Source organism: Aptenodytes patagonicus, chromosome 2 (assembly GCF_965638725.1).
Source record: "Aptenodytes patagonicus chromosome 2, bAptPat1.pri.cur, whole genome shotgun sequence".
Classification (NCBI taxonomy): domain Eukaryota; kingdom Metazoa; phylum Chordata; class Aves; order Sphenisciformes; family Spheniscidae; genus Aptenodytes; species Aptenodytes patagonicus.
Window position 1 is genome coordinate 31,013,663 of NC_134950.1, and position 13,326 is coordinate 31,026,988.

The window sequence follows — 13,326 nt, forward strand, 5'->3', positions numbered from 1 at the left end:
ATTTTTCTAGTCCCATATTAAACAGAGCACACACATCATCCATGAAGGTGGTGAACATTCAAGGTATGACTCCTGTTTGGGATCACCTACAGAGCTTTTTTACTCCCCGTTCTGTTTTCTTTGTAACTGTACACAAAATATGCAGAAGATTCACCTCTCCCCACTTAACATTTCCAGTCATATGCTCAAACAAGCAGAAAGCCTTACAGCACTAGACAATATTCAATTTACAGTCTGTTGCTATTTCTAACTACTGGGAGGGTTTATCTATTACTTTGAACAGCAAAACCCCACCAGGTTATATTTCTGATGCATGTTTCATGTGGCATTTAAGTTACTTACAGGTTTTCCTCCAAGACAAAACTAGCAGAATGGCAATGGATGCCGCACAAAAAACTTCAGCAATCTGAAGTCCAAGGAGTAGTTTATAGCTGAATAAAAAGTATACCTATGTTTTCAAGCACTGAACTGGCTAATTAGAACATTGATTAATTAAGAAACACCATATGCCAAATACAAAGCACAGTTTTGAAGGCCTTGTGAAGAACACTCTCCATTTATTATTATTATTACTGTTGTTGTTGTTGCTGTTATTATTTTGAAATCATGCAATAGAAAAGCATGTAGGTCAGTAACGCAGAGCAGAAACTAAAATAAGTTTAGAAGAAGTCAGCTTGTTTACAAAGGGTACAATCCTGAAATGACACATTGCAGACATCACTGAAGTCACAGCTAAAAGGCATGGGTGGATTTCTCTGCTCACTTTGAGAAGTGCAAAATCGACACTTTGAGAAGGTTAAGATGTCACTCATTTAATACCTGCAGAATCACAAAGTAAGCAGGGAAGTGTAAATATTACAGGATAAGTTTTAAGTCTGTTACCTTTTTAACTGTTCTAACAATGATCATTACTCCCAGGTTACTTAAGGAGTTGAAATAGCTGCAATCTTTCAGAAACAATTCCGTGAGTTAAATTCACCATTAAATAATGGACCGAGAACATACAAATAGTTCATTGCATTATTTCAGCTGACTCTCTTTTGCTCCCTTTTATATGAAGACAGTACCCGTCCCCAGCAGAAGAAATACCAAATCCTCAGAACTGTAAAAATGAGCAGCCTCCCAGCCTCAGTCCACACACACCTATTGGTTTACACAGCTAGAGAATAATTTAGAGTGCAATAGCTCATTTATAATCAATACAGTAGCTTGCTCTTCTAGGAAAGTTGTGTAACTATTCATGATATATACTGTCAGCTGCTCACATAAGCCAGCAGTGTACCTGTGAGGATTGCAGAAAAGTTGTTACAATTTCTATGGGATTGACGTCACATATATAACCTAATGCCCATTAATACATAGACTGACCCTCCCTCTTCCTCCTCTTCTCAGCTCCAGATAACATAAGCCACTATTTAATGTTAAACATGGAATATTAGAGTAATATTTGTTATTCATATATATTAACATTTACTTCTTAATTTAATCTTTTTTTGATCATTACACAGACAGATTTTTTTTTTTTTTTTAAGGATAAATTAGGTGAGTGTCTTGGTGCTGAGACAGAACAGAGCAGACCTGTCTGTCAAACACAGCTCCAATTCAGTTCCAGGTCTGGAGCAGTCCACAGTCTCCTCCAGAGCTAATACAGTATTTGATCAGTTTAAATGTGCACAGCAGATTAATGCACAAAAGTAGCACGACTGTGGGAGGGACCAGCTGAGTAAAGCATTCTAATGAGGATTCATGGAGCATTATTTTGGCATTAGGCCTTAAATCTTTATACTGAAAGAAATAAAAACTATGAAGTAATGGTCTGAAAGCTTTGTTCCTTTGAGATCAACACAAAGACCTCAGCTGAGATGGAGATTAATATTCAATAAAGAAGCAAGCACTGAAACTAAACTTCAGCAAGCAAGCTGAAACTAATTATTAGGAAGTTTTTGCTATGGATTATGACAGAGTTGGAACTCATTCTAGAAGCACTAAAACCCCCAATATTAATAAACTAAGCAATATTTTCCAAGTTATATACTTAGAACTTAGAGTCTGATTATCTCATTTACTCTTCACATCAGAACTAAGGCCATCTAAAACCTATAAAAGACCAGAATAGCATCCACTGAGAATTAAATAATTTTGTAAACATAAAATAGCCAAGATGAATGCCTGTACTCTCTTTAAATCATAGTTTGAAAAGGACTTCTGAAAATGCGTAGAAGCATCAAGTACTTAACGGGTTTTTTTTAAAAAAAAGGAAACTTCTTATAAACATACAGAATCATTCATGAAGATATAAAACAAGACTGTAAGTATGTTTCAGTATTGAACAAATAGCATAGAATAGGATTTCTAAATGCATTTTCTCATTTTGTATTAAAAGTTTATTTCAAGTGCGTTTTTTACATAATCAGAAATTTAAGGTTATTTTTATATTTTTCAATTTGAAGGCACATGAAACAATGTAGTAACTCAATTGCTTGAGTTGAATTGAACCAAGTTTCTAGAAGGGCAGTCTTGGAAACCCATCAGTTTCAAAGTATCCAAAGTTCTCTAAATCCTGGACAAAACACTACACATTGAGTCATATTTACACAGTTCTATATGTAAGTAAATAAAAGCAAAACAAGAAGCAACATCTGCAAAATCACACTCGTTGAACAACCAAGTGGCAAACTCATATAAAAACAATATCTTGAAGTTATTAACAATCTGTGATTGTCCTGACTTATGAAGAGATCAGGAGCTGAGTGCAAGTTGAATGGGCATCAGGAGGGCTGGGGTAACAATTCAAACCACTCTCTCTTCCTCACACCTTCCCCCACCTTCCAGAAAAAACCAAGGGCATTTACAGTCAAAATATTTTCCAGTGAACTTTAGCAGGTTTTAATAACACTTCAGTAAAGTTTTTGTTAATTTCTAAATATTCTATTTCATAAAAGAAACATTGCCTACAAATTATAAGTGAGGCTGTTCCTCCAAGTCCTCCGCCTTTCTGTACTCCTTCACACTATGCCAGTGAACACTATTGGCAAGTCTGAGAAGCTATTGCCGCAGTATTAGTTTCTCTACTGTACTTTAGATACTCCAAAACTGTTCAGGATAATGACCTGCTATACGTTGCCCCTTGCCTGTTTCTTTCTTGTACTGGGCACACAACAGAACGAGTCTAAACACTGTACCGAATCATTCTTTCACTTGTTTGTACTTATAATACTTTTCCCCATCCCCCAGAGTCCCTGGGCTGCATGCCCAGACTTTGGTCGCCTGTTCACAAAAGCACAGAACACTTTAAAAGAACTGTTTATCAGGTCGTGATCGAGCTAGACTTACTTTCCCCAAATTTGCCAAAACTGAGTGGATACACTAAACATTCACATTGAACACAGCAAACCCTGGCCAAACAGGGAATTTCCATAAGGAGACTACTTTCTAATTCTTGAAATCCTTTTAATCTAAGTAACTGAAACATTCTCAGAAAGAATGTACTCTGATACTGATATCATGATTATGGCTTCTAGAAAAAACATGCAGTGGCACCTCTCAGAGTTGAAACTTCACAAAAAATTGTTAGCATCTAGGCAATGAGCAACTAAATAAAGAAAACAAACATTTGAAGCCCACAGAGCTACCTAGATGCATGCTTTCACAGAATACTAAGATATGAGCCATAAACACCCAGAGTTTACACAACAGGCACTCATATTCCGGAGAGCTGGTTGTTCTCACAACCCACCAGGAGTGCTTGCTACTTAATGTATTCCATCTTCTCACGCAGGAAAGGAAACGACTGGTTCCAAAAAACAACTAAATAACAGAGTTCTGCTCAAAATACAGCAAATGTATGCTGAGGCATGAGTCTACTCTTTTTACAGCATCACAATTTAAAAAGAAAAAAAAAAACTGTCAAGAAGCTAGTTCAGCATCCTAAGGACATTAAGAACGTTCTAGTTCCTGTTATATCTGAGATATGTGCATACCTCACTATATCCTCTGGTGCTATTCCTGATCTTAAATACCCCACAAGCTAACCCACTTAAAAAATTCGCTGCTCATTTATTGCTGTTATTTTTCACTGATTCAAGTCAACCTAAGATACTTCACTACAGTTGAAACACAGCTGACCTTCAGACCTCCTCTCCAAATGCTAAACTTAACCACCACACTGTTCATAATTGCAGCAGATGGTTATAGGCTTAATATGCACATGTGAACTTTATAAGGTCTGTTCTCATCTCTAAAGAAGAGGCATGGAAATGTATCAAGGTCATCGAAGCCTTTTCTTTGCCCTCCAACTTAAGGGGGGTTGGGAAAGGGAGGAGAAAAGAAAGGTTGGAGACAGAAAAAGAAAAAACGTCCTTGCCATGGTGGCCCAGTCTTTCTGAAGTGCTGAGTCTGTGTTGGTAGCTAATGCAAACTGAGACACTCTACTGGTTCCAGTACTTTGTCTTTTATTTATTTATTTTAAAGGCTACTCTACCTCTCCCTCTATGATAACTAGTTTCTTAATTTCATCATACAAATTTAATAATTGATAGTGATTACTATTGCTGCAGATCATCATCATCAATCACTGTCTCCATTTCTACTCAGTAAAAAGTCCCCTTGATTTAGCACGTGTAACATAGCAGCTTAGTCTCAAACAGTTAAAATTAATTTTAAAAATCATGCTACCTTCCCTCAAGTAGTTTTTATTTCTTACCCCTAACAGGATTTCTTCTAAATATATATTTTTATTATTTCATTTGTACATTAACTTTCCCAGCTCATGGAGATGTTGGAATATGAACCTGTGAATTTATTAATGAATATAAATCACTCTCTACACTGGATAATGAGCATTATACTGACTACTATAGTATGCATCATCATTATAACAAATTATTAAATACCCATTTACTGTCTGTGTTAATGTTTCTTGATTTTCTTCTCCATTTCAGAGCTATGTTAAGACAAGCCTGGCTTGTGCTTACTACCTGCTGGCAAATTTAAGAAACCAAAAGACAAGTTTAAAGCAGGTGATTTTTCTCAAATATCCTTACAGCACAAGTATAAATGAAGAACTGTACCGCTGCGATATGCAATGGCATAGGCACAAGAAACAGAGTCATAGAAGAGGGGATTTGCGATGTTGATTATATCAATGTTATATGAAGCGTGGTTATCCTCTTTTCAACATTGGCTAATAATAGCTGCTTCCAGGCAAGTTTTGAACTGCTGTATCAGACAGTTTTATGGAAAAAACCACTTATGAGATAAGTGTATTCCTAATCCTGCAAAGTCACCAAATGCCTGGAAGCATGACAGCTGATATTTCTTTCAGTTTTTTAATCCAATTTGGAACAGCTGAAATCAGCTTAAGGAATGAGTTAATAGAAAACAGCAGAATAATTACCTTTAATTTTAGTATAAACATCCTGTTAAAATAGTAATTAAAAGGGAATAAATGGGAAAAAAATCCTCACACAAGAATCAAGTGTGATGAGAAGGAAAGCCTAATACATAGGAAAGAAGTAGGTTTTAAACCCTAGGTGGAGAGCAAGCAGAAGCAACCTGAGGAGTTTCTGTCCCACTGAAGAAAAATACAAGTTAAAAGCACTGCATGTAGCTTCATACGAGCCTGTTCAAAAGTTTGAAGTTGAAGAGCAATTTATTTCTCTTCAGGTAAGGAGAAAAAAAATGTATATGGAAAGATTCTATGATACACTGATATTTGCAGAGCAAAATCTAGGCAGCAGGAAAAAAAAGAGGAAATAAGAGGACTTTGGAAGTTAAGCCAGACAGAAAAAAAAAAAATGAACAAAATATCCTCACTGTTTGCTCCTCTTTAATCTGTCATCTCCAAAGGCTCCCTCATAACTCAGCCATTGGTGATGAGCCAAGTTAACACAGCTGCTCCAAAGAATCAAAATTTTCAAATGTTGATGTGACAGCTAGTCTGGTGAAAATAAAAACAGGATGATGACAGAAGAGAGAAAATAAAAGAACCCACACCCCCAGAAGGTAAACGAAAACCTCTGAGAAGCCCAATCCACAACGTGACTATTTCTTTTGGTCCTCTGACTGGTAGACAGACAGCAGTGATGGAGAAACATTTTCACCACCATGCCTGAGCAAGAGTTGCAACATTATTGTGAAGTACCCCCAATTGCATTGGCTTATGGTCATAGCAACTACTGCCTTGAGCTTAGAGTACTGCAGAATTCTTTACACAGGACTATGCTTAGAGGCTTGGACACCTGAAATATTATCATTTATGTGAGGATTTTTCTTGCTTAAACATTAAACCATGCAGAGAATACATTGCATCAGCCATCACTGCTCTGTGGAAGTTGCCAGTAACAACCCTGCTAGAGCTTCAGATTTAAGTTTCCTTTGAACTCTATTGCCCCTCAAGTCTGCCCCTCCTGAGGCTTTACCACCCTATCAGCTGATGTTTTCAAGGACTGACATGCACTGACAATGTCCATTTAGGCTGTCATGGCTATTAGGAGACCAGCTTCTAGCAGACAGAGTATGAACAGCTCACGTGTTTAGATGAACTTCTGTCACCCTCTACCAGAGCCAATGCCTTATGCAGAATTTCCACTCTTCCTCAGCTGAACCTAGCAGCAACCTGTTTTGAGACAGTGGGAAAGGAAGAAGAAGTTTTAGATTTGTCTTTCAGGAGTAATTCAAACACTTTTGCCTTGGCTCTCCAGAACATATACACATACTTTTTATTATTTCTTAGGTTGCTGCACAGACCTAAGATGAAGGATGCTGGGGGAGTAGACAACTATTTAGGGTGGACCTAGATGCTCATCTAATTGGGAAGGGAACAGAACTGTATTCCAAAGACTTTTCATAGTTCTAGTACTTTGGCAAAAATAAAAAGCATGATGGCGTCAGTTAATGTTAAATTTAAATGACCCATTGATCCTAAACCAAATTGAAGGGCTTCTGGAATACTATTTTAGTTTTTTTCTTTTTGATTTTACTGAAAGTAATTTTCTATTATTCTTGTTACAATTTCTTGGATCAATGTACTGAGTTTAAGTGGCAAGGTTTTGGTAATGGGAGGGGGCTGCAGGGGCAGCTTCTGTGAGAAGGCACCAGAAGCTGCCCCCATGTTGGACAGACACAGTTCTAGCTGGCTCCAAGATGGTCGAGAAGAAGGGAGAGGGTGGGGGGATGGTGGTTTTAGATTTGTTCGTATTTCTCATTATCCTAATATGTTATTAACTGGCAATAAATTAATCTTCCCCAAATCAAGTCTGTTTTGCCCGTGATGGTGATTACTGAGTGATCTCCTTGTCCTTATCTCGACCCATGAGCTTTTCATCATATTTTCTCTCCCTGTCCTCTTGACGGAGGGAGAATGATAGAGCCTGTTGGTGGGCACCTTACAACCAGCCAAGGTCAACCCACCACAATCAACCACTTAAACAGATGACTTCTTAAAACAAGATCAAATTAATAGAAAAAAAATATTCTTTTTAATATAAGAATATCTGCGCCAGATGAAAGTCAGCTTCCTAAGAAGTTTGATACAGGCCAAGAAACTAAGACGTTAAAATTGGCAGACAATCTCCCCCCAGGGATGCATGAAAGGACTCAGGGGTAGCTACTAACTCACATCCTGAATTCCAGGTAAAGCGGCAACGTATCACCTCATAATGGAGCTTTGATCACCTCAGCAACATTGTTATTTGACAGATTACTAAAGAATCTAGAACAAAGTTGTCTGCAACCAGTTACAGGATAGAATGGAGGCAAGGATGGAAAAATATGTTTTAGCTGGGTGGTAAATTTAAGATTGGCTGAATCCACATCCTAGAATAGAAATCTCCCTACAGGAAAGTAAGGAAAGAATTAGACTCGTGCACACTGGAGAACTGACTTGAACCAAAAAGTACTTTGAGTGAAAAAAATAAATGAACACATACATTTTGTTTTGTTGGATCAGTGTATTCTTTTGCTAGGTCTGAGTGCAGAGGGTTTTTTTGCTTTGTGTGTGTTCCTGAAGAGGTGAACTCTAAATGAACTTCCTACAAAGTTGGAGTTCTGGCAGTGGTTATATGTTGGCAACATGTACCTGGGGGATGGAGAGGCGGAAATCAGTGCTGGATGACTTGGACTGATGGGACATGAGGTTATGAGACTGCGAAATAGCAACAGAGATACTACTAGTGAGGTTTTACAGTGCTTAAGGTACTATATACTGGGACTGTCACAGTACTGCCTCCCCAAATGTGCATTTTCACCCCTTCCCTTGTGAAAGGCCTGATACTCATGTGATTGCAGACAAGGAAATTTCAGAAGCTAATTCAAGAAAAAGGTGATTTGACCTTTTGATCATATCTTTCTGAAGTAGCTCATCGCTTGGTGGTGCAGAACCAGTATCTGTACAAGCTGTCGTGGTTTAACCTCAGTCGGCAACTGAGCACCACACAGCCACTCGCTCACTCCCCCGCCCACCCCCTCCCGGTGGGATCGGGGAGAGAATTGGAAGAGTAGAAGTGAGAAAACTTGTGGGTTGAGATAAAAACAGTTTAATAATTGAAATAAAATAATAATAATAATAATAGTAATAATAATATACAAAACTAGTGATGTACAATGCATTTGCCCACCACCCACCGACAGATGCCCAGCCAGTCCCTGAGCAGCGGCCCCCCCGGCCAGCTTTCCCCAGTTTATGTACTGAGCATGACGTCACATGGTATGGAATATCCCTTTGGCCAGTTTGGGTCAGCTGTCCTGGCTGTGCCCCCTCCCAGCTTCTTGTGCACCTCCAGCCTTCTCAGTCAGTAAAGCATGTGAAGCTGAAAAGTCCTTGACTAGTGTAAGCATTACCGAGCAACAACTAAAACATCGGTGTGTTATCAACTTTGTTCTCATCCTAAATCCAAAACACAGCACTGTACCAGCTACTAGGAAGAAAATTAACTCTATCCCAGCCAAAAACAGGACACAAGCAAAAAACAGAAATGCCTGAGTGAGAGCAGTAGAAAGCATGAGACTACAACAGCTTCTGCTTTGGTGAATTTGTGCTGATGGATAACTATACCTCGTACCCTACCTTTCACACAGACCAAGGCAGTGAGAAAGCCCTTGCCACTACTATTTTTGCCATACAAAGGAAGCTTAAATGACCCAAGCAGCCTGGCTCTAGATACCATAATTCGGTGTCTGGGTGAAAATTATTCATCATTAGTGGCACCGTGTGCTTGGATATTTTATAACAGAGCTATGTCATAAGTAGGGTGAGATTTCTCCACAGTGCTGTCACTAATAGCTGTGAATCTCAGTGATAATTTTTAGACTCATCAAGTGATATAGCTCCAATCCATTTAGAGACTTCATTTTTCATGAAGTCTATCATCTTAGCACTTCAACAGGCCATAAAATATCTTTATGAAGTTTGGCAACAGTGTTATGCACAAACTGAAAGCTAGAGAGTTTCACTTTGTTAGATTCAGTGACGTGGCAGATTTATGGATAGAAAGGAAAAAAGGACAGCTGCTAGCTTCCTCTCCATATAATATTGTTTATTAAACAATATAAACACATGTGCATAAACTCCCTTCAATAGCCAGCTTGCATTGTTCCCTGACTCAGAGGAAAAATAAAGTCTATATATATGGACTTAGAAATGAGATTTTTCTCGTCCCCACAAGAATAACGCAATTCATCCCATATCTTCTTGCTCCTTTTTTATACATGACAAAAGGCAGAATATACCTTTATGAGCTCTATCCCCCTCACGTTGCACTAAAATATACTTGGTTTATTTCATTGTCATCTTTAAAACCTTTAAATAAACATCTCTATGCTATAATTTATCATAGTCAGGAGATAGGGAAGAAGTTAATACATTCAAAAAGTAACCTAATCTGAAGGACGTCAGCTCTCACCTTGCTTCTATATTGCAGGGTCCTAATAAAATTGCTGTATTGATTTAGACCACTGCCTTGCCTATTCCAGTAGCCAAGACTAGCTAATAGCAGATGTTTCTGAAACAGATTAAAATACATCGTTATAGTAGGCTACTCATATTCTGTTGAATTGAGACATTCCAGAAAATATGTTAGAAATATTTTCAGTATCCCCAAATGTGTGCCATGTCTTTAACTTGGAATACTTATTGATCAAACCAATATATTGTAAAGGAAAAATTCAGTTTAAAAGAAATTGGTATATAAAATGAAAATTATATATCTCATTTTCTGCCCCTCACTTTTAAACAGAAAGTCACAGAATGCTTGAGGGTGGAAGGGACCTCTGGAGGTCATCTTCTCCAAGCCTTCAATGTCAGATTATTAAACAATGAAAAAGAAGGATCTGTTTCTTCCCTATATGAGTTTTCTTTCTCCTTTATCACTTCTTCCTCTTTTCTCTCTCATCTCCCTTCTATCCCGTGAAGTGAGAAAACCAGCAAAACATAGTAACATCTTTTTTTCCTCTGTCTTAGAAAAACTGAAATACTTTCTCTAATAAATACCATGACTTCATGAAAATTTAAGCTCAAGGTCCTCTCTTGTTTCTCCTCCTGTGTAAGGAATATTCGTATCTCTTATGATTGCTTCAGTAACCTCCATGCTGACTATGAATTATTAGTCAAAAGGTGAGATTTTTCCAAGAGTGCCTTTCTAAACCCTTGACTTGTTCTGCTTAATAGAATTCATCCTCCAAATATACTGAGCTTATTTAGGATCAGTAAAATGAAGATAAAAACATAAGAGCTGGTTTTGATATTAATTTCTCTCCTCCTGCTCTAGAACTGGCTAATCCTAGAAATGGGAAATAAACAAAAATGCCTAAGGCCTTAGTTACACTCACTCTGTGGAAATTAAGTCATTTGTTAATACCATTTTATTACATTGGTTCTTTCTACTCTGTACTGCATAGGAAGGCTGAGAGCAGTCATGTTTTTTGTATTCCTAGAGTCTGAATAAATATACAATATATATATTTATGCAATTAATCTTGTAGCATGGATAAGACTACACAACTTTATGAAAGTATTTTAAGATCAGATTTTTATTCCACCATACTTTCTTGTTTGGTTTGAGAGCAGTAGATAGAAGTACAAAGTGTCTGGGAAAAATTATTTATTTATTCCTTACATCTATGGTCCAGACATTACACAGACGGCATGCAGGACAGATTTATGCTGAAATTTATCCTCTCCTTCTCTCTCAGCACAGTCAGACATCTGACCGTTGGTTTTTTTTTTCTTTTTCTTTTTTTCTTTTGTTTGTGCAAGAGGACTTGGACCCCCGAAGAAGCAAACAATTCCCTAGAACCATTTTGCATTAATAGATTTTCTCAATTCTGCTTGATGAACAGCAAGATGTTTGTTTTTAAATAAAAAGCAGTAAATTATTGGGAAATTAATCATTTACTTGGCACAGGATAATTCATTTTTCTTATGCTATATGAATAGTTTGCTAATTTTCTTTTCCATGAAGGGTCTGTGACAATACACAAGCTTTCCTTTAAGCTATGAGAAACTATATCTTTCCACTTTCTGTTAGTATAGGTTATAACAATAAAAAAGAGTAGAGTTTTTATCTGAAAATTTGCCACAGGCAAATGTTGCTCTGCCAGTGATTTTAACTTCTCACTAGTTGTGGGTTTCAATCTTCTGTAATCTACACACAACCTTATTAGGCTGGTCTAGTTTAATAGACCTTAACATTTTCAAGTTTTTTATTTTCTCTCATTAATGAATGTGAATTCAGCAAGGTCAGGTCAAAGACCTAAGTGAGGTCAATATGGACATTTGTGTGTTTCACAGCATTTTTCATGGAAGAGGTGGGGATTTTTTAAATTAGTCTAAAGAGGTAAAAATGCAGCAGTGACCACAGGTATTTAGAATTGCTTTCTTAGCACACTGGGAAAGTAAATCCCTAAGTCAAACATTTACTAGTTTCTATTCATTTGGAGGAAGAAATTATTGCATTAACCTCTGTAAACTATACCACATGTGCAAGACTATCAAGGTAACAAGCAGAACAGCAACCATAGCTGTTAGTTCATCAGCCTATATGGATGGACTCTCTTCCTCAATATATTGTGTTTTATGATGATGATGGTTATTGGTTTTGCACTGCATTATACTTCTAAGCAAATACTTTGAAAAGTGATTACAGAGATATGAGCTTCCTAAAATGTCTGTTGTTTTTGAAATACCCATTCACATAATAGAAGATAGCTTGATTGTTAATGTACTAAAGTCTAGATGAAAAAAACCAAACATCGGAAAAAACAATTGCTTCTAGTTGAACAGAATCCCATGATCTAAAAATGTTCAAACATGAATTGCCATAAGGACAGATATAGAAATCAGTAGAGGCTACCGATCAATACATAACAAAATATCAGTCACGATTTACTTCCTGACTCAGTTTGAAAGGTAAAAATATCAAAGCATAGATGATGCCCTTCACAAGGATATTTAAGCAAGTATTGCATTTTTGGCAGTATAGGAAAAGGGCCATGCCCTGGGCTGGCTTCCGTATGCCTGTTCTGAAGGACTGCTTCGTCACTGTGGAAACTGATTCTGGAAGGCAGCAATGCTGAAGATCCCCTCCCTGAGAAAAATACTCCGATCACACGCTGGCCTGCGCAGTCTTGCACACGCTTGCACTGTGACATTTGTGCTATTGACATCCAAACAATAGTATGAGCAATTCTTTATTGCCTTTGGCCTCCTAACAGCTCACTCCACCTAAAAATCTGTAACTAATAGGTGAGTAATTAAGTTCTGTTTTCCTAATGGTTATGTGTTCAGGTCATGGCTTGATTGATCATGGTAGGACAGCCTGGGAGGGGTAATCCAAAACAATGGCCACTGATATCTTGTTGGTTAAAATGTCATTAACCAGCAATGTCCTGTACAAATGTCTAAGTATGATGTCTAATTTCATCTATCCTTTGTGGCCACCGAAGCATGCAGAATTTAGGGAGCAGCACTCATGTCATACTCGATCAATTACCTCAGAACAAGCTATGGAGGGATGGTGCATGAGTTTTCCTAGAATAGCTCAAAATCCCACTAATATAAAAAACATCTATTATTCAGGTGTATTTGCTCATTTTCTCAGCCTATGCCACTTAAAACCTACATCCCAACTTCTCTAGGTCAGCCTAAAAATTTACTTTCTCCACTGCAATGATGAGCAGTCTGGAGGAAGTAGTTTTGTGTACAGAGCAGCCTGTTTCTGGAAGCTCGTATTGTGACACAGAAAAAGTTTGTTCACACAGATCCAAAAGGGTCTGTTTCTGTATAAGGAAGTCCCTGTTACACAGATCAGGTATGACCTCACTGAGAAGCAC

General features: G+C 37.6%; 1 protein-coding gene across 8 annotated transcripts in view; it reads right to left on the reverse strand.

Moving 5' to 3' along the window:
* RALYL (RALY RNA binding protein like) overlaps positions 1 to 13,326 on the reverse strand; it is a 422,905-nt gene that overhangs the window by 275,372 nt on the left and 134,207 nt on the right. Inside the window, exon 1 of one of the 8 annotated variants that reach the window (XM_076329476.1) lies at positions 6,530 to 6,611. The exons of the other annotated variants lie outside the window; for them this stretch is intronic. The gene's annotated coding sequence lies outside the window, so the exon portion shown is untranslated. Of the gene's footprint in view, positions 1 to 6,529; positions 6,612 to 13,326 lie in introns of those variants that run through there. 8 annotated transcript variants of the gene reach the window in all.